Raw genomic sequence first — 18,312 nt, 5'->3', positions numbered from 1 at the left:
AGCTGCTAATCTCAGAGGCCCGTGGACCAGAAGCCATCAGAAAAAGGGGTTAAGGAGCAGCTGTCCCACTGGTATTTTGGGAATGGCTCACACTGCTTGCAACCTGCAAAGATGCCCAATGGCAGGTGCCCTTCAGCAGTGGCAAGAACTATTCTTAACGACTGGTGTCTGGAGAGGCTGGCCCAGCCCCACTCCCAGACAGCAGACGTGAGGAGGTGTCAGCTGCTTTTTTAGAGAGCTGGTAGCTCAGCTCTTCAGCGGAGGAAGGCACACCAATCTGAATGCAATGCCAGTATTGCTTTGCCTGCACTGTTTGGAGAGAGCATTTGATCCTGGGACGGATCAGGGCGGATGGGGAGGAGAGGAAGCAAACGCATTAATGTCCCAGGAAATGCTTTCAGACCCCACATATTTGCTCTCCCTGTTTCCAGTACGCTCCTTCTCTTGCTTTGTGCATGGAGGATGCTCTCAGAGCTTCCTCTTAACAAAGCCACCTAGGTCCCTGGTGATAGAAGGGGAAGATTAGCCTGATTCCACTGGCAAGGAAACTGAGAAGCAGGGTGGGGTATACCAAAGGCCACAGAAGATGGGACATATTGCCACAAAGTTGCAGGGGTTTGCACATTAAGGCATCCTTTTCTGCATCGTGTAATACTTATCCTGAGTTGGGCTAATGGACGGATTACAGTCCCCTGACACCTTCCCTCCCAAAACATCTCGTGCCTCTGCTTCCACAGCACCAAGGCGATAATTTTGCAGAAAATCACTACGTTGCTATCTGCCCTATGCCCTCAACTCCTCCCTCCCTGTATTAACCTCTTCCTGCTCCCCCTGAACAGCAGCCTTGGGGCTGGGAATCACCAGGACTTCAAAACCCCAGCAAGGAAGAAGTGAAAGTGCTGCCTGACTTTTACTGGCAGCGGCTGCTTGCAAGCAGCTCCAGCAGTTCAAACGCAGACCTCCTCGTGCGTGTTTAGCCAGCTGAGGGGAGGGGGGTGCTCTTCTACAAAATGTCAGCTGCTGTGTTTGCCTGCTTTAGTGCTGGCGCAGGCCAAGGCAAACGTGGGGAGATGTGTTGGCTTTGTGAATCTAGGACTAGAGGGAATTTATCTCAATACCTTGCCTTTGGTCCCAGGAAACAACCTTTCCTCTGGCCTTCCATTTAGAGAGATAGTCACACATCTATCCAGGTCAATAGGGTTTTCCTGTACGAATTCAGACTCTGGGACACTGTGTCTTGTGAGCACGAAGCGCATGGCGGGGGGGGTTTTACCTGGCTGCATGTACAAATCACACAGAGCTGACAAACAACTCTCAAGGAAATGCATCTGGTTTTGTGAGCAGGCTTCCCCCACCTCTGCTCAGAGTTCCAGCACATTTCATTTCCTGAAAATACTTCAGTTTAATTTGCAAAAGGTAACCTTGAAGCTCACCCACTCCTCCAGTCCTGGAACACAGGTTTAGCAGGTTTTCTTGGCTTCCTCCAAAGACCTGCTTAGCAGCAAGGCTCACAGACTGCAAGGCAGAAACTATGCCATATGACTTCTGCCAACCCCCACCAAACAACGCTGCCTGAATTTTGAAGCAGCTGAGCCTTGGAGGGAACACATTTGAGAAAATGCAGTCAAATCCTGAAGAAATCCCTGAATTTCTCAATTTCAGGGCAAAGTTCTCCCTTTTGACTCTCTAAAAGGGAATCTCATGTCCCCCCAGTAAACCCATCCTCAAGAGAGCTGGGAGCTGAAGCAGGCATCCTGTCCCCCACCTTGAGGGACTAGACTACATCTATCCTTTCTGCTTCCTTCAGCACTGATGAAATGATTTAGAGGAAAATCACTGATCATTCCCTGCCTAGTGCCCCCCTGCTCCCCGCCTCCCAGTCCCCAACCCCTGCTGCACAGCCTGAGTAGTCTGTGCACGCTGGGTTTCTCCGGTGGGATAGGAGGGGACAGCACGCCTCGTGCAATTGAGGGCTTTCAGGAGAGTATTTGTCATGAATTATCTGATGCGAAGTGCATTTTGCAACACATGTGCTTTTTCGGACGAGTGGTGTGTGTCGGTGGTTATGTGCTTTGTGGTGTGAGCACAAGGGATACTTTGGGCTGTCTCCCCTAACAGCATTTTTCTGAATTCTTCATCTCTGAGATCACAGATCAAGGCAGAGTTTAAAGCAGTGGCCAGATCACTGTTTCACGGACCTAGAACAAATACACTAAAAGCATCCCCTGTGTGTGTGCAGATTAAGTCGTTAATGAATATTTTTGCTAAGCATCAGAAATCTGGCTGGCTTTGGAGCACAGCTCAGCCAAGACTTTGGAGATTTGGCTGAAAAGATTCGACAGCAAGCAGCAAGCAGAATCAGGGGCCTCAGCTTGTTGGAAGGATACGCTGGCTGGAACTGCAAAACTGTTCTGGCTCTGCAGGCACAGGCACCTGACTGCACACGGGGAATGAGGGCTTCCATGCCGTGCTCTTCCCCAGGGCGCAGCCAGGGAGTGTGTGAGGGCGGGGGGAAACAGTCCTCTCCAGGGGCAGAGCTGCCTCCTCGGAGAAGACCAGAGAGAACCGGCACGGGTTCTCAGCTGAAGTGCAGTTACCAGCCAGATCAAAGCTCCTACTCCTTTGCATGGAGAAAGGAAGCAGTTAGTTTATTCCCTCCCTGGCAGGTGAGCCTAAGGTCGCACTGCGCCGGGGAGCTGTTAAATGTCCATGGCATGCTTGCCACGGGTATGCCTTCACAGCGTCATCCACGCAGATGCCAGTGCCCAAGCGATCTACCTGTAGCACTGTGGAACTTCACCCAGCCTAATAACATACGTGGCTTTCTAGGAGAGCTAATTAGTTCAGGGACAGCCTCACACTAATGAGGCCAGACTGGTTGTGCTTCAGCACTAGCAGGTTAGTTCATTCAGCGCTAGCTGGGATATCTCTGTCTGCCTGTATTGCTCTGCAAGGACCCGCTCTCTGAAGGAGCAGTGCGGCTGCTCAGGAATGTTATTCACAGTTTACTGCTGTTGCCTGCAAATCAGAGGGTTTACATTTGATTTGTGTCTAATTTCTCAATTAGCAAGTAGATAGAAACGAGGACTTCTGATCTATTTACAGAAATGGACAGAAGATGTGTGCTTTCAGTTTGCTCATTACTGTGACTGTTCATATAAACCCCATGCAAAGGCAAGCTTAAATTGCTTCACAGAGGAGGAAGAAGGCAATTTGTGAGGTTCTGCAAATCACTGGGGGCTTTAAACTATTGTTGGGACACATTTGTATACCCAGTGTGTGTGTGTGTGTGCGCGCGCGCGCAGATGCGCACACTGGCGAGTCCTGTGTGCAGACACACGCTGACAAAACACATGACAACTTCTGGCACCCCAAAGTTTGGACGGGGGCATGCAACTTCAATCAGCCTGGCGGTAGCTGATGCTCGAGGCAGGGGGGCCCAGGCGGTCTCTGCTACAAAAGGTGAGGCTGAAAAGCAAGCCTGCTGTGGCTTTCAGCGGAGGAGATGGAGGCTTGTGTATCTGCTGGGAAAAAAGAAAGGGGTCTACAAATAAATTTTAAAAAAGTTTAAAAAAAATCTTGATATGACAGTAACCTCCTCTGTCATTTCCAGGCATGGTGCTCAGGCAGTTTCACAGCTGTTAATTAAGACCAGTGCCCTTCCCTAGGGATGCGCGGAGGTATTACAAATAATAGTACTAGCAAGAGCATCAGTACAGATAAATTAGTTAAGAGCATTATTTTAAAGATGAAAAGCTGTTGGGTCATATTGTCAGCTGCAGAGAGGGGCAGGAGGGGAGTAAGGGGGAACTGCCCCTGCAGTGATGGATGAGGCCTGTTTGTGTACTCAGTGGCCCACTTTGTTCAGGCAATTGTGGCACTTGCAAGGACTTATCTTGCCTAATTTGACCAAAAATTGGACCTCAGTGGACTTGCCCAAAGCCATGCAGTTGGTCTGTGGAAAGGCTGGAACTAAGAAACCCAGCTCCTTGCATCATGAGGAGCCAGAAGACCATCCTTCTGCCTGAGAGCTGAAGCGCCTGGACCACCGGCTGCAGCCCCACCTGAATACAACCGTCTCCCTGACATTCAGGAACTGCTGCCAGAGCTATCGATCGCGGCTCCTTCACCATCTGCAGAGGGAAGACCTTTTACCTTAAATAGACTGTCTACACAGAAAGTAAAGCCGTTTAAATGTTATTTAAAGATGTGTCAAAGTGTCTGGGGGGCTCTGATGAAAGGCTCTCCCTGGCCTGCAGGTACTGCGGATCCTTTCCTGCTGCCGGCACGAGCGCCGCTCTGCAGAGCGAGCACGGCTGCTGCTGCCGGGCAGAGGGCTGCAGGGGGCTGCGAAGCGCTGGGGCCGCCATCTCCCTTCCCCTTGCCCTGGCCATCGGCGATGGCTGCAGCCGAGCCGGGGGACTGCGTGCCGGGGGCCGCGCTGCCCCGGCCCTTGCCGGCCGCAGCTCCCGCGCTGCCCCGGGGTGGGGAAAGCCGGAGGTGCGGGATGCGCCAGGCAGGGCGGGCGAGGAGAGCCACTGCCACCCACGGTGAGGGGAGGAAGGAGTGCCTTCTGCCTTCATCTCCCAGCCCCTGCAGGAGCAGCCTGCCAGACAAACCTGCCCTAATCTCTCACTTGTCTTCCTGCAGCCCCCTGGGACACAGGCAGGGAAAAGTGGCTCTCGCTTTTCAGCAGCCAGACAGCTTCTGTTCCCTAACCAGCCCCTTGCTGGTTTGCTACCGTGCAAAGAAAGCGCTGGTACAAGGCCAGCACTCTAGCAAGGGCTGTGCCCCATTCAGCTCAGCTATAGCAGCTCCAGTGGAGCTTTTCTCTCTGGCACCCCAGGGCTGGGACTGCGATGCCGGTAAGCTGGCTTGGAGAGCCACACAGCAAATGGGAAATGCAGCACATGTCCCACCCACGCCCCCTCAAAGGATTTCGGCAAGACCTTGCCAGGAGTGGCACCACTAAAGGCCCCTTCCCCGAATCTGCCTGTTGGGACCCTCCAATGTGATGAGCCAACAGCGAAGCTTGAATTGCTCCACTTGGTAATTATTAGGTTTCCTTGCTCTGGGGATTTTGAGAGGGGAGGGAGAATTTCCATTCCCTTGCAGGAACTGGCAGTTTTGTCACAATAATTAAGGCATATTTGCAAAGAGAAATGGCAAGAAAGAGTGGTTTCTTCTTTCTGCTCTGCTCATTGCGGTGGAGAGGACAGCTTCCTTGGGGAAGGCAGCAATTACCATGCTGCACACCAGTGCTCCTGAGATGAGGCACAAAGAACCCCTCATGGGGAAGTGCTGCATGAACACTCCCCGCTTGTCTTGGGTAAAGAGTGAGCAACTGTGCCGGATGTTTTGCCCTGATTTTTTTTCAAACTATATGGTTTCGACCTTTGTCAGGGAGAGGATATGGACGTAGGCAGACCATGAATCAGTCCAGCAATGATTAAACTTTTAGTTATTTTGGGAGATCCACTGTTTGTATGTGGCCCCATTCCTCATGTCCAAAAAGAGCCAACAAGGATAGTGGGGAAAAAATAATGCCCTCAGATGTCACGTAGTTAAATGTCGGATATGATCTGGTCTGATTTCCTGCAATGTTGTTGTCTTCGCGAGACAGCGAGGAATCCCAGGACAATGCTATTGGCTACGAGCAGAGCGAGCCAACTTGAAGAACAATGACCGGTGCGCTTTGTTCTGTGCCAGCAAACAATCCTATCAGATCTTGCAAGGAAAGAGGGGGCTGTCCAGATTCCTGCAGCTTCCAGATAGGGCTGTGCATTGTTTGGATCGTTTATTTCCATGCAGTATTGGCAGCCAAAGTCCTTGGGATACTTGGGTGAGGCAACTCCTGTCCTTTTAGACACCACTTCCATTTTCCTTCCTCTTCTTCCTTTTAAACAAAGCCATTATCATTGCCCTGATCTTACTCTTGGAGATGGAGAGGGGGGGGCTGCAGCTGCCTGTTAAAGCCTTTCCCTTCCCGGCATACACAGCCTCTTCCTTCATCACCTGAGAGTCTGTCACAACCAGGAGCAAGGGGATACACTGAGGCAAGCAACAAGGAGGCCACTAGGCTGCATTCCCGGAGCACTTTTGAAAAAAGTCTGTGACTTCCCAATTAAAGATTAAGAAAAATAATCTTTAGCACGGCTAAGTACTAGCCAAAATTACATGACAACAGACTGATGGTCTGCATGGATTTGTGGGGGGGGCAACCGGGAGAAGAAACCATGGGTCTCCGTCCACCATATAGGGAATGAAATGGTCTGGTTAGGGGTGCTTGGATGGAACTAAGCAGAGGAAAATTTAACTGGAATAATAGGCCACCTCTCCAGCATGTCAGCCCCTTCAAGAAAGAGCAGCAGCACATTGCTGGAGGCATTTGAGAATAGCCTTGGCCAGGGCCCAAGGAGAGAGACTTTCCAGACCCCTAATCTAGCATCAGAAGAGTGTGAGCTAAATACCATGTTGAGAAATGACGCTTTCAGGATTGTGCACTTGCACAGGTAATTGATGCAGACAGTTTCTCTGCTTTACTGTACCTCGGTCTACTCTTGGGAGGGAAGATGTTCATTTGCTGGAGTGGTCACCAGCACAGTGTACACAGACCCACAACTCTGCAGTCTCCAGCACTGTGAATTCTTTCTCACAGAGCTTGACTTCATCTGTGGATGGAAAGCACATTGCCCCTACCTCCTGCTGCTGTTGTCCAATGGTAACATTCACACATGATCGGAGAACACAGACCAACCAATTTTTCCATCTCAAACTCCTCGGATGCTTTTGTTCATCTAAAGCTGCTGTTTTGTTCATCACTCCTCTTCCAGCATGTTCCCAGAGTGTGCTCAGCCCTTACTAATTAAAGCAGGGGTAAGGAGAGGCAGTGAGCTGTGCGTGGAGCCGACATGCAGAAGCATGGATGCTGTGAGTCAGGGAGTGCTCACTGCCAATTCTCCACATACGCTTTTGTACTCACTCATCGTTTGGTTTATTTTTTCCCAAGGAGTTAAGCAGATGGAGGGGAGCACTAACTGGATGTGCCCAAGATTACACTGAACCGTAGAAAATCCACTCCATACCTTGGTGTGAAAGCTCTTTCAAGAGGCTGGGCAGAGCAAGCACAGCAGAGAGGTGGGAGGGTCTTACCCTACTGGCAACAAGAATGGGGAGAGAAAAGGGAGTAAGAGCTACCCTAAAGGCAGCGGAATAGTTAGGTGGAAATTGGTGGTTTATGTCTGATAAAAGCCACAAAATTCAGGGAATTCAAATCTATGTCAGGGTTGGAATATATCTAGCTGCCTGCGATGCGAAGCTCCAGCAGCTTGCGCCCTGGGGGCTGAACAGGGTGGGAGGGCATGCTGGCTGGTAGAGGGCTTAGCCAAAAATGCTCCCAAATAACATCATCAATGTGGCAGAGGAAGGTCTTAAGCACCCTTCAGAGCTTGTGGAAGTGGCTCAGCACAGCTTCACTCATCTCCTTGGTGCCTTCCCACTGTAAGAGCAGCTCTGGATTCCCCTGACCTGAGCAAATACTGATCGCCACCCCAGCTAAAAAGATGGCTGAGTCACACCATGTCAGTGAGAGGAGCTTCTGAACCTCGGCCAAACACCTGCTGTGCAACTCAGCATTCTCCACTCAACATCTATGCTCAAGATCCTGGTGCTCCTTCTTCCTGGGAAGGTGATACCTGAGGCTGCGGAGGGGAGTCAGAGAGTTCTTGTCTCCAGGGCAGAGGAGAAACTGCCCCTTGCCTGTCTGCAAAGCAGCACTGACGGCAGATGGGAAAGAGTCTGTATCATAAACGCATACAGCCAAAGGCGAGATGAGGGAGAAGGGAGGCAGAGCATCACAGAAACCCAGAAAAAATTCACACGCATATCTTATTCAGGGTACCTCATCTGCAAAATGTATAGCAATGTAATACAAAACCCATGCACACGATTCTCAAACCGCCCAACTCTGATGATGCTTAGAATGCACATGCAGAGAAGAAAGCAGACAGATGCAGGAAGCATGACAAAGAGAAATTAAGACTGAAACTAGCTATAACAGAACAGACACCTCAGATTGGATCAATGTCTGTTTTAATGCAGAATATTTCTGTCTCAGAAATGTCTCATCGTTTCAGGCGGGCACCAGGTTTTGACAGCAGGTTTGTTCAGCGAGGATCATGTAGAGCAGCTGGACACAGACACAGCTCCTGGGTTACATTTGTAAGAGCTCTGTAAAATGCTTTAACAGTCTAGAATAAAAAGCCAAATTTTTTTCTTAAAAAGAGGGATTCGTGCTGATATTAACACTCCCTTATCACTGTTGTCGCTGCAGAAGCACATGCAACTCATCAAGTGCAGCTTGCCAGGGAAAAAACAAACCATCCTCCCCACACTTCATTTTAGAAAAGTGCCTGCTAACATTATCTACACATGCATTAAACAGGTGGAGAGAGATGCCAATGTACAGATATGCCATTAGACTCAGCCAGAGAGAGGCGGGTGCTCTGTTCAGTTGCAAGTGGGTGTATGAAGGCATGATGATATACCTAAATAGTATTCCACTGTCACTGGTTTTCTACCTACCCCATTTCTGTTTTCTCTCAGAGACCATGGAAAAAAGCTTCAGGCCACCCAGAACGCAAATAGAGCACATAAGGGCAGCTAGAGGGACTTCATCCAAGGTGGATGATTTTCTCAAAGTAGGTATGGCCTAAGCTTCTGTTTTTTCCAAGCTATTTGGAAGAAACATGATCTGGCCCAGGCCTTTGCTTTGAAACTCAAACCAAACCTCAGCTGATACCGTTTGAAAATGTTTGGTTCGCTCTCATTCAGAAAGACATATCCAATGGTCTCACTCCCTCTGAAGTTTGTTGGATTCTCAAGTAGCAAGGTGTGATGAGAAAACCCTTTTGTTTTGGTGCTGCATTTTTGGTCCGAGTAGAACCAGGACGTGCATGAAATCTCAGGGGAAGAGAGATCTTGCGAAACTTTCTGACTTAATTCTCAAATCAAAGCTCTTTTCAATACATTCAGATGAGCTGCCTGAACAGCCCATTCCCAAAGCCAGCAGAATTTACAAACCTCTTGAGATTCATCTCTAACTCTTTAGAAAGTCTCACGTGAGATTCTCTAAGTGACACTGAGAACCAGATCCTAAGCTAAGGAACATGGCATAGCTCCTCTGACTCCATTTAAACTGCAAGGGCGTACACTATGCCAAGACTGGCTCTTCGTAGTCATTATGACTTTCTGCATGACACAGAAATGCAAGAACAAACATCCAGCTTTGGCAAAAAAATCAGCATTGACCAAGGTCAGCTAATCTTGTGCATAATTTGATCACACACTGAAGTTAGACATAACATCATACTTTTAAGGATTGATTGAAAGCCATACATTTTGGTAGGGATGAAAAACTCTTGACCACAGCTGTAAGGGAAGGAACTGTCAGGGACCCTTGCCACAGTCTGACACTCAAATAAGGAAAAAAAAATCTAACCACACTGTTTGTTTGCCACATAGTACATACGGTATATATCCATGAGGATGAGTATCTTGATACAGTAGGGAGACAAGACCAAAATTCTAGAATAAATCAAATGAGGCACACACAGAACTGACCAAATCCTTCCCAAACAGGCCAATAGTTACACGTGGCTTTAATGAATGTGTCTGTGAAGTTCCAAAGTCCAGCAACAGCTTGGTGCTTCTAGGAACTGTTTTAGGCAAAACTATGTGGCCTAGAAAAGACAAGACTGTAAATGACCTAAAATGCCCCCATGCATTCCAGTTCCATCCGCTTCAACTTTTACCTCCCAAGAGATATAAATGAAGACTGGCTTCTTCATACACTCTTCCCAACTAATCATGCTCACTCACTCATTGAGTAGAGATTATTCCACACGACCTAAGCAACCAAATGTATCTACACCAGACTGCTAGAAATTCAAACCTCTGTGTGGAGGTTATCTCACAAGTGTTACTTTGTCTGGTCACTACCTCCTTGCTGGTATCCACCTCCTGTCTCTTGCCTCAAACTTCCAGCCTGGCGTACACTGTGAGCAGCACCTAGAAGAGCGAGGTGCTGGCCTCTGCCTGGGGAGCCTCTGTTGCTACCTGGCTATAAAAGACAAATCACAGTACTTGTCAGTGCAGTGTGAACAGAAGTGCCGTTTAAAGCAAATAAATGTTCATTTCAACCTGCAGAGAATGTTCTGCTCCAGCTTAGCAGTGTGTATCTCCAGGTGGGAAGAAATGAATTTCCCTTCTGAAAGGCTAGATCCAATGGGAGAACTACCCAGTAGGCATCATTACAACACTTAGTAACCCCGGCCATGACCTGCTTGCCCTACTAGGTTGAGTCTGATTTGTTCTCAAGGGATCCTGACTGCAAGGAGTGATATACAGGTGCTATGAGCACCATCCAGTGCATAGCAAAGGTCTGCGCTGCCCCAGGAGCCCTGTACCCCGTCTGTGCAAATTTCACCAGTAATAATGATCTCTGAATCCACCAGAAACATGAGCAGTTCAAAACTGAACTAAGCAAAATCCTATGGAAGACCCTGTGTGGGACAGTACTCCTCTTGCCCTAGGGAGGATGGTTGAAATGGGACCTGGTGAGTCTGCTCCATCTGTAATTCCTACATATAAATGAAAAAACAGGAGAAAGAAAATTACTAAGAATGTGGGATGCAGAAACAGAGCTGTTTCTAAACAGGATGCTTTTAAAGCCTTCCAGGAGGCATGTGCTGGTTCTTTAATCCCCATCAGTTCATTTATACCTAGTAACTTTTTACTGCTACCCTATTACATCAGGCCCTATTGGGACAGAAGATGGTGGTGGGAGAAACTCAGGAAGTTGGAAATTTCAGGGAGATGGAGTGGATGAGTTATATAGGTCCTTTCTGTCACTAACTCTACTAGAGTTCAAGTTTGGGTAAAACACTCAGATGTTTGTGTACTTCTCCAAGCTTGTCGAGCACCTCAAGCCAACAAAATTGGCTAAAACTCTCCTGGCTGCAGGACCTTGTTGGAGATCTCAGGTGACTTCTGCTCTCAGTCAGGCCAGAAATATCAACAGATAAACTGGTCTCAGCAACACTGAAAACAAGGTTAGAGAAAGAAAGATTACAGAAACCCTTCTCAACTGCCCAAATGTATGGCTTTACTTTGTTTTGCAGCTGAGTGTTTTGGGGACTCAGGAGGGGTTTTCATTTTATCTGCTCCCTAAAAAGGCCCAGCAATTTCCTAGGTCCAAGAGCTCTGTTTTATAACCTCAGCTCTGCTCTTCTACTCCAGAATTTTGTATGGTAACTGAGCCAGAGTTACACTCAGCCAGAGCTCCAGCACAATCAAAGAGTAAGGAGGGTTGCAAATGTTATTACTGCTACGCATACTAGGCTTAGGAAATAAATTCCTCTGAAAAGTGTATTCAAGACTGTCGATTGGAATAAACTGGCACAGAGTCTGGCTCGCAACTCGGTGGCCTTCATAGTATGAAGAATGCCTCCTTCCAAAACAAAATGCACAAGGAAGATACAAAGGAGAAAAACTCCTTTGTGAAATGCAATTTTTTTCCTCTTTGAATAGTTGGTGTGATCAGGCCTGGTAGACTGCAAGCAGAAATCAGTCAGGAGGCTAACGATCGTATTTACTTAAAGATCTTCGGGAAGCAGGTAGCACGTGACTTGGAGGGGTAAAAACAAATAACATCAGCAGTCTTAAGGAGATATTATTCACTGCTCCTTTGTCTTCTCAGTTGAATTTTCCATTGAATGACAACTTTTCTCTTCCTTAGTTGGCAGGAAGCTTGCACCTAAGCAGAGTAGGGGTCCAGCAGAAAGTCCTGTAGGTGCATCACAGAGATAGTGGCTCTCAGAACAGACAAGAGCACCTACAGATTTGAAGGAGCTCTGGCTCTCAGTGTGTGCTTTTCAGAGGTGCTGAGTGTTTTATGGATGATCTGTGGGATAGTAACATGATAGGATGTTGCGCTGGCTCTTTAGCTGGAACTGTCTGCAACAGTATGTCTCTAGCGCTGAAGCCCTGTGCAAACCGACTGACCTTCTGGGTCTCCCTCAGGCTTTTCCCTCCCTGAAGCTGTGCTCTTCCACTCATGTCCCCTGCAGACAGCTGAAATGTTAATGGTAGGCTAGGGGAGTGGGGTGCTAGCTGGAGCTCACTGGAGGTACACATGCACAGTATCTCTTGCAAAAATGGGTCATCTCAAATCAGGGACAATTTGCAGAAGGTCTGTTAAGTTACCTAAAGGCAGCAATGTTCAGACTCTACTCATCCCCCTTTTTGCATCTCAACACAGGGAACTGATGGTAAGAATTAGAATTCAGGTTCCATCTTGGAGAAAGGACAATGGGGGATACTAAATCCACACGCTCCTGAGAAAATGGAAATGGTCTTTGGGCACAGAAATAACTACCATCTTACTACCATCTGGAATGATAAACCAAAAAAGGGAGGAGAGCGTGAGAAAGATACAGACAAAAAAGCAGAGATAATAGAGAAGGGAAGATGGGAAAAAAATCAGAAAGGGAAAGAAAGGCAAAGGGGAGAAAAAGTGAGGCAGAAGTTACTAGTAAAGAAAATGTGAGAAAGGCTGAAACTCTTCCAGGGAGCAGCTCTTCCTAAAAAGTACTGAAGTACTACTCAGACTTCTTTTCCCCTTACAGAGAAGTAGGAATGCCTTTTCCCACTAGCACCATTTTGTTCTTGTTCTGGTTTTTCCTCGCAGGCTTTGTTCTTTCGCCTTACCAGCTATTGCTGAGAGTAAGTGTTAATTCTTTCCAGGTGCTTCTGTCTCGCCATCCTGCCATTCCTGTGCAGCTCCCCTCTCTCTCTGCCACAACTTCTCCTGCTCAGCTTTCTTTAAGTCTCTGACCTACTTCAGTGTGGCAATACCCTGAGAGCCCAGAGAACAGCTCAGTATTTCCAACCCCAAAAACATCAGGCCTGCATAGTGCTCTGGGTAGCTGAACTCAGCTTATATGGTTATCGTTTTTCCATGAAGTCAGATTTTTGTGTTCAGAGCCACCACCTTTCACACCTGCCGTAGGAGGGGACCCCAATGATGGCACAGTGTGCTCTGGGAATCAGCATTCCTGGCCATGTGGGCTAGAAAGCCTCTAAGGTTTTTCTTATAATTCAAAAGCAGCGTGGACTGCTTTCTTTCTGTGCAGGTGAAGGCCAATGGTGGGGGAAGCTTGGCAGATCCGCAAGGTGAGTTCTGAGAAGCACATCCAGGGGCAAAACTGCTAATGTGATGTGTCTGCAAAACTGGGCTGCAAATCTTGAGAGATTAGACATCAGCTCCTAGTTCCAGGTAAACACATTCTCATGGGAACTTCTGATTTTCTGGACAAAGCTCGGAAGAAGCAGAGAGGCAATGTTAGGCCAGGAAATAACATCAATTTCACTTAAATGCTTTGGCATCTCAATAGAAGCTTTTGAGGGGAAAGAATGGTTGTTCAGGTTGTGGGCAGAAGTTCAGGATGGTAACAAACGAGTTCACATGACTCTAATAAAAACAAACCTAAGTCAAATCACAATAGGTGATCTATGTTACAAAAACCCTGGACCCAGCAGAGTCAGTGTAAAGGTGGGCGCAGTACAGGCTTTCTTTCTACCGGCCATTGGCTGGGCCAGCCCAAAAGGGCTCAGAATGACATACTGGTGTAAAAGATAGGCCTGAAGGCTTTGAGAAGGCTGCCCAGAGCTCAGTAAAGTCTCCTACCATTACAACATCTGAACGACTGGAAAGGAAGCACAATAAAAAGACCACTTAAACAACTCATCGGCTAAACAGCTTACAGAGCCAGGCAAGAGGTCTGCCAGCAAGTCGGGGTCTTAATGTGTTTGCAATTCATCAGCCTCCCGCTTAGCTCCTAGCAAGCCGGCAAGGCCAGGATTCAAAGGTGAAGTACCTGCATCTGCTCCCATCATGTCTGCTGCTTAGTGCAAACATTTATGTTTCTCGGCATATAAAATAAATAGGCCCATGTTCCAGGGAAGCCTGTCAGTGCAACAGCGGATACAATTTATGATGTGTGAGCATGATTCCCAGTGCATTGGTTCAAGAGTGAGGGAAAAGGGAGCAGAGCCTCCTCACAAAGCAGATGACTCCTTGGTTACTTGCTTTATTCAGCTCCCCAACAGAAAGCCAAAGGGCAAAAGGAAGACTGTCTCCTTCTAGACTCCTAGAAGGCAAATGCATGTGGGGATGACAGCTGCGTGGGAGAGAAAACACTTGATGTGCTTCACTGCCTGGCCTCACAGCTGCATCTCCCCAGCTATCTTTCCAGCCCACTGTGCCATCCATGCACTGGCACACAGGGCGTCCAGATGGTCAGGATGAAAGGTGGAGCCTCTCTGGAAAACCAGCATCACCATTGGAAATGACAGAGAGGAAACCAGATCGAGAGAAATTTAAGTCGTTTGGTCTGGCATTTCTAAATGGCAAGCAGGCCTCTTCTGGCAAGAACCAGAAGCTCACAAATTGCTCCACAGGCAAAACACCTCCCAGCTTCTCAAGCCTGTGCATCACACTTCCCTTTCCTTGCTCTCGTATCCCTCTGTGTTCCACACTTCCAGTATGTGAGCTCTCCACGATGGCAGAGCTCAGGTTCCCCGTGTGCCTGGGCTGACTGCTCTCTCCATCTGGAAGCAGTGTTTGCACACAGATTCACATTCAAAAATCATGTGATGTCTCTTCAGTCCTAATAGTGCAGAAGTGTTTAGGGTTTTCCCGGGTTCATAGAAGGTACACAATACTCTGCCTGTTCAGCCCTGCCCGATTCTCTGTCTCTCCCTTACACCGCACACTTCTCCATCCAGCAGGAAGCCTGGTAGCTGATTGCTTTGTCTTTGCCTTTATCCTCACAGCTTCTTTCCCTCACTTTCTCAGGATAACAGTATCCAGCTTTAGTCTCTTTTTTATGGGGAAGACAATGAAGATGTAAATAAGCTGTGATGGGAAAATGAGTGGGTGGGTAGGGTGTAATTCAGAGATCATGGTTTTTGCTGTCTGTCAGGGTTTGGTAGGGACGTACCTAATCCCTGCATCTTCTGTGTCTTCCACAGTGCTTCTCTCCTCTGCTCGCTCAGATACTTTTCTCTCATGAAAAAAGAAGGGGAGGAAGGAGAGAAGGCACAAACTGGCGCACATAGTTGTAAAGTTCAAGCTGATAAAATAAGCTCCTTTTAGACCATTTTTCCATAGCTAGCCAGCATCTGAAGACATCTGCCAGTCCCAAGACTCCAGAGGTCTTCCACGGTTGGTTCAGAACAAAGGGATCCAATGTCAGGAGCAGCCCTCCTCTTCCCCGTGCCCCACCACCCCAGCTTCTCTGTACTGGGCTGTGCACAAACATTGATGGAAATGATCCAGTCACTGCCTCTTCTCCTCCTTGGACACGGTTGGGCATGCTTGGGCTGTGGGCAGTGTGCTGTTCAGAGGAGACCTTTGGCTTCTTCGTAGCCTTCTGCAAGAAGCATCCTCTGGATTTCTCTCGGCCTTTGGGCCACCTCCTGAGTGCAAGCACTCAATAGAGGAAGTTGGCATACATGACTTTGAGGACATCAGTATTCTGATGGAACAAGCACCCATCTTCAAGCTCAGCATAGTTTCTCCTAGCTGGAGCAGAAAGCATATCCTTTTCTGACGGACAGGTCACACTGCTGCCTCCTTTACCAGGGGACTACAGGATGTATGTACAATGGCAAGATAAGTGAAAAGTGTGCCCTCTAATATGTTGGCACTCCATGGTGGCAGTCACATCTGGCCTTGGTTTTATGTTCCTTTTGCAAGGACCCATTTACAGCGAAGGGGGTATTCCACAGAGAGTGTTTCTTAAGCCAAGAGGGGGAAGAGGTGTCTCCAGCCAACACTCAAGAGAAAAGATTGCTTCATAATGAGCATCAACCCTTGCCTGGCAAATACAGCCTATACTGGCAGATAGGCTGGCTCTGTTTGGTGAAGATACTGAACTGGGAAAGCTAGAGGCAGCAGCCCTCTCTCCAGAGGGCCACAGGGATCCAGGTAGAATAGGCCATGTCTAAGAGCAGAAGAGCAGGTCTGTCAGTACGGCCTAAACCCTCCTCAAAGAAAAAATGCCAGCAGGGTGCTGCTGGGTTTGCTTGCATGTTTTTTCCTATGATGTGAGCAAGTTCATTTCATATCGCACAGCAAAACCCACAGGAAAGTTGTGCTTCTTGATTATTCCTGGGTCTCAGAGGGTTTTGAAAGGCTGACCTAATGGCAAGGGTTGCATATTGCATTACCAATGCCTTTTAGCATCCGGCTAGACATCACTGCAAACCTGCCCGTCTCTGTGTATACATGTGTTTTGAGGTCATGAATCTTCTTTAGATGTTTGCTTCCCACTGACAAGCCATGGACTGTTAGGGCTGCCTGGGGCTGTAATCCAGCTGCGGGGTCTAGAACACCATCCCAGGCAGTTTACGACAGTATTAACAAACCTCCCTCACTGAATTATCACTTTGCAAAGGCTCCGCTCTTGGGCATCGTCTGACAGACCACACATCATCAATTCTGTTAGCTAATTTTTTAATGTGCGTGTCAGACTCCAAACGGTCGGCAATCTCATCAGCCTGCTGGCTTTGCCGCAGTGCCCCAGAGCCAGCCCGTCTGCCCCTTGGCCTGCTTGCAGGAGCCTTGCAGCAGACTCGGGAACTGAAGCATTCATTTGGGCACAGGCTACAGGAAAAGGCTGCCCGACAGGATGTGTTCAGAGGAGATGAGGGAAAGCAGGAGCGAGAGCTGCTGCTCAGCAAGACAGGCCGTGAAATGCCACCTGCTGCAGCTTGCAGACAAACCAGCCGTGAAGACGGTACCTTCTCCTGGCTCCAGCTCGCCCCGTGACAGCCCCAGCCCCGCTGGCTGCCGGCCCGCGTGCCCTGACGACAGCCTGGCGGCTGCAGCGCGCTCCCACAGATTGAGATGTTGGCATTTCCTCTGCAATCAGATGGAGAGAGGCAGCCTCAGGTCACTGTGACCCAGTGGATTGCAGCTTTCTTGTCGTGAGCAGGTGGATTTGCCACACCCCGGCCACTTTAACTCATCGAGTGGCAGAGCTGCGGGGCTGGACTGGGGCTGGGGGACAGATCAGGCCCAATGCTCTTTGGGCTCAGGAACACAGGGGCAAAAAGACAGGAAGCTGGAGAGATGCGATAATGTGCCGAAGACTGGGGACTAGCACATGCAGTAATTTTGGAGAGGAGCACAGAAATACTCTGGATTCCTCAGTAATGACTTCTGGACTTAAACAATTAGCATTAGCCTTGCGCAGCTCTTGGGGATACTTCAACCTGCGTCCACTGCTGGGCTAACCACAGGCTGCTCCTCGGCAGCCTCCAGGGAGCAGGAGAGGCTGGGCAGCCTCGGGGCCTCAGAGCGATGGGCGCCCGTGAGGGCGAGGGGAGAGCGGACTGCCCTGGCCTCCCCGTGTCTCAGGGCTGGCTGTTCAGCACAGCTCCCCTGCGCCTTCCCACCAGCACCCTGGCAGCCTGCCTGGTTCTTGACTGAACATGGTTAGCAGGCTGAAGCCCTTTATTAATTAATTCTATATCAACAATAGCAATGCTTTTGCAATCATGCAACAGTGTTGCATATTAGTAATTTGTAATGACGATGTTGATGCAGGCTTGTGCTTGAGAACAATGGCAATAATTACAGAGTCTGCTATTGTTATTTTAGCTGTTGTCAGTGCTGAAACTCTGAAGCCCCAGAGTCTTCGACAGGGGATTCCCAGTGGTATCGGTACAGTTACCTGCAGAAAAGTCCCCAGACATCTGCTGGCCAAGTGCATCCTGACAAATCAGCCCACCATGGAGCTTTCAAGGGCTCTTCCCTCCAGAAACACTTTTCCATCCCTCTTGCACTAAAGAAACACATTCATTTTTGAATCCCCCAGACAGGAAGCAAGGCCACGTGGTAAAGGGAGATGCGGCAGCTGTGCTTGACCTGTAGGAACATGAGCAGACCTAGAAACTAATGGGAGGAGCCAATAATATAGGACCATGATAAATTCAGACGCTTTTTGTCCTTGCAGCGCAGCTGACGTAATTTCTGATCTCAGCACACAGATGAAAACAGGCATGTCACTATATGTATTTGTAGGCACTTCAGGGTATGACTGCCGATACGTTAACAGACAGGCAGACAGAGACGTGTGTGTGTGTGCATGTCACAACAGGACACTGAAGCCAGGACACGATGAGGCTCTCGGGAACAGTGACAAGACACTTTGCAAAGGAATATTCGGTGTGAGAACTAGGACC

This window comes from Struthio camelus, chromosome 11 (assembly GCF_040807025.1).
Source record: "Struthio camelus isolate bStrCam1 chromosome 11, bStrCam1.hap1, whole genome shotgun sequence".
NCBI classification, from domain to species: Eukaryota; Metazoa; Chordata; class Aves; order Struthioniformes; family Struthionidae; genus Struthio; species Struthio camelus.
This window is presented reverse-complemented; position numbering follows the sequence as displayed.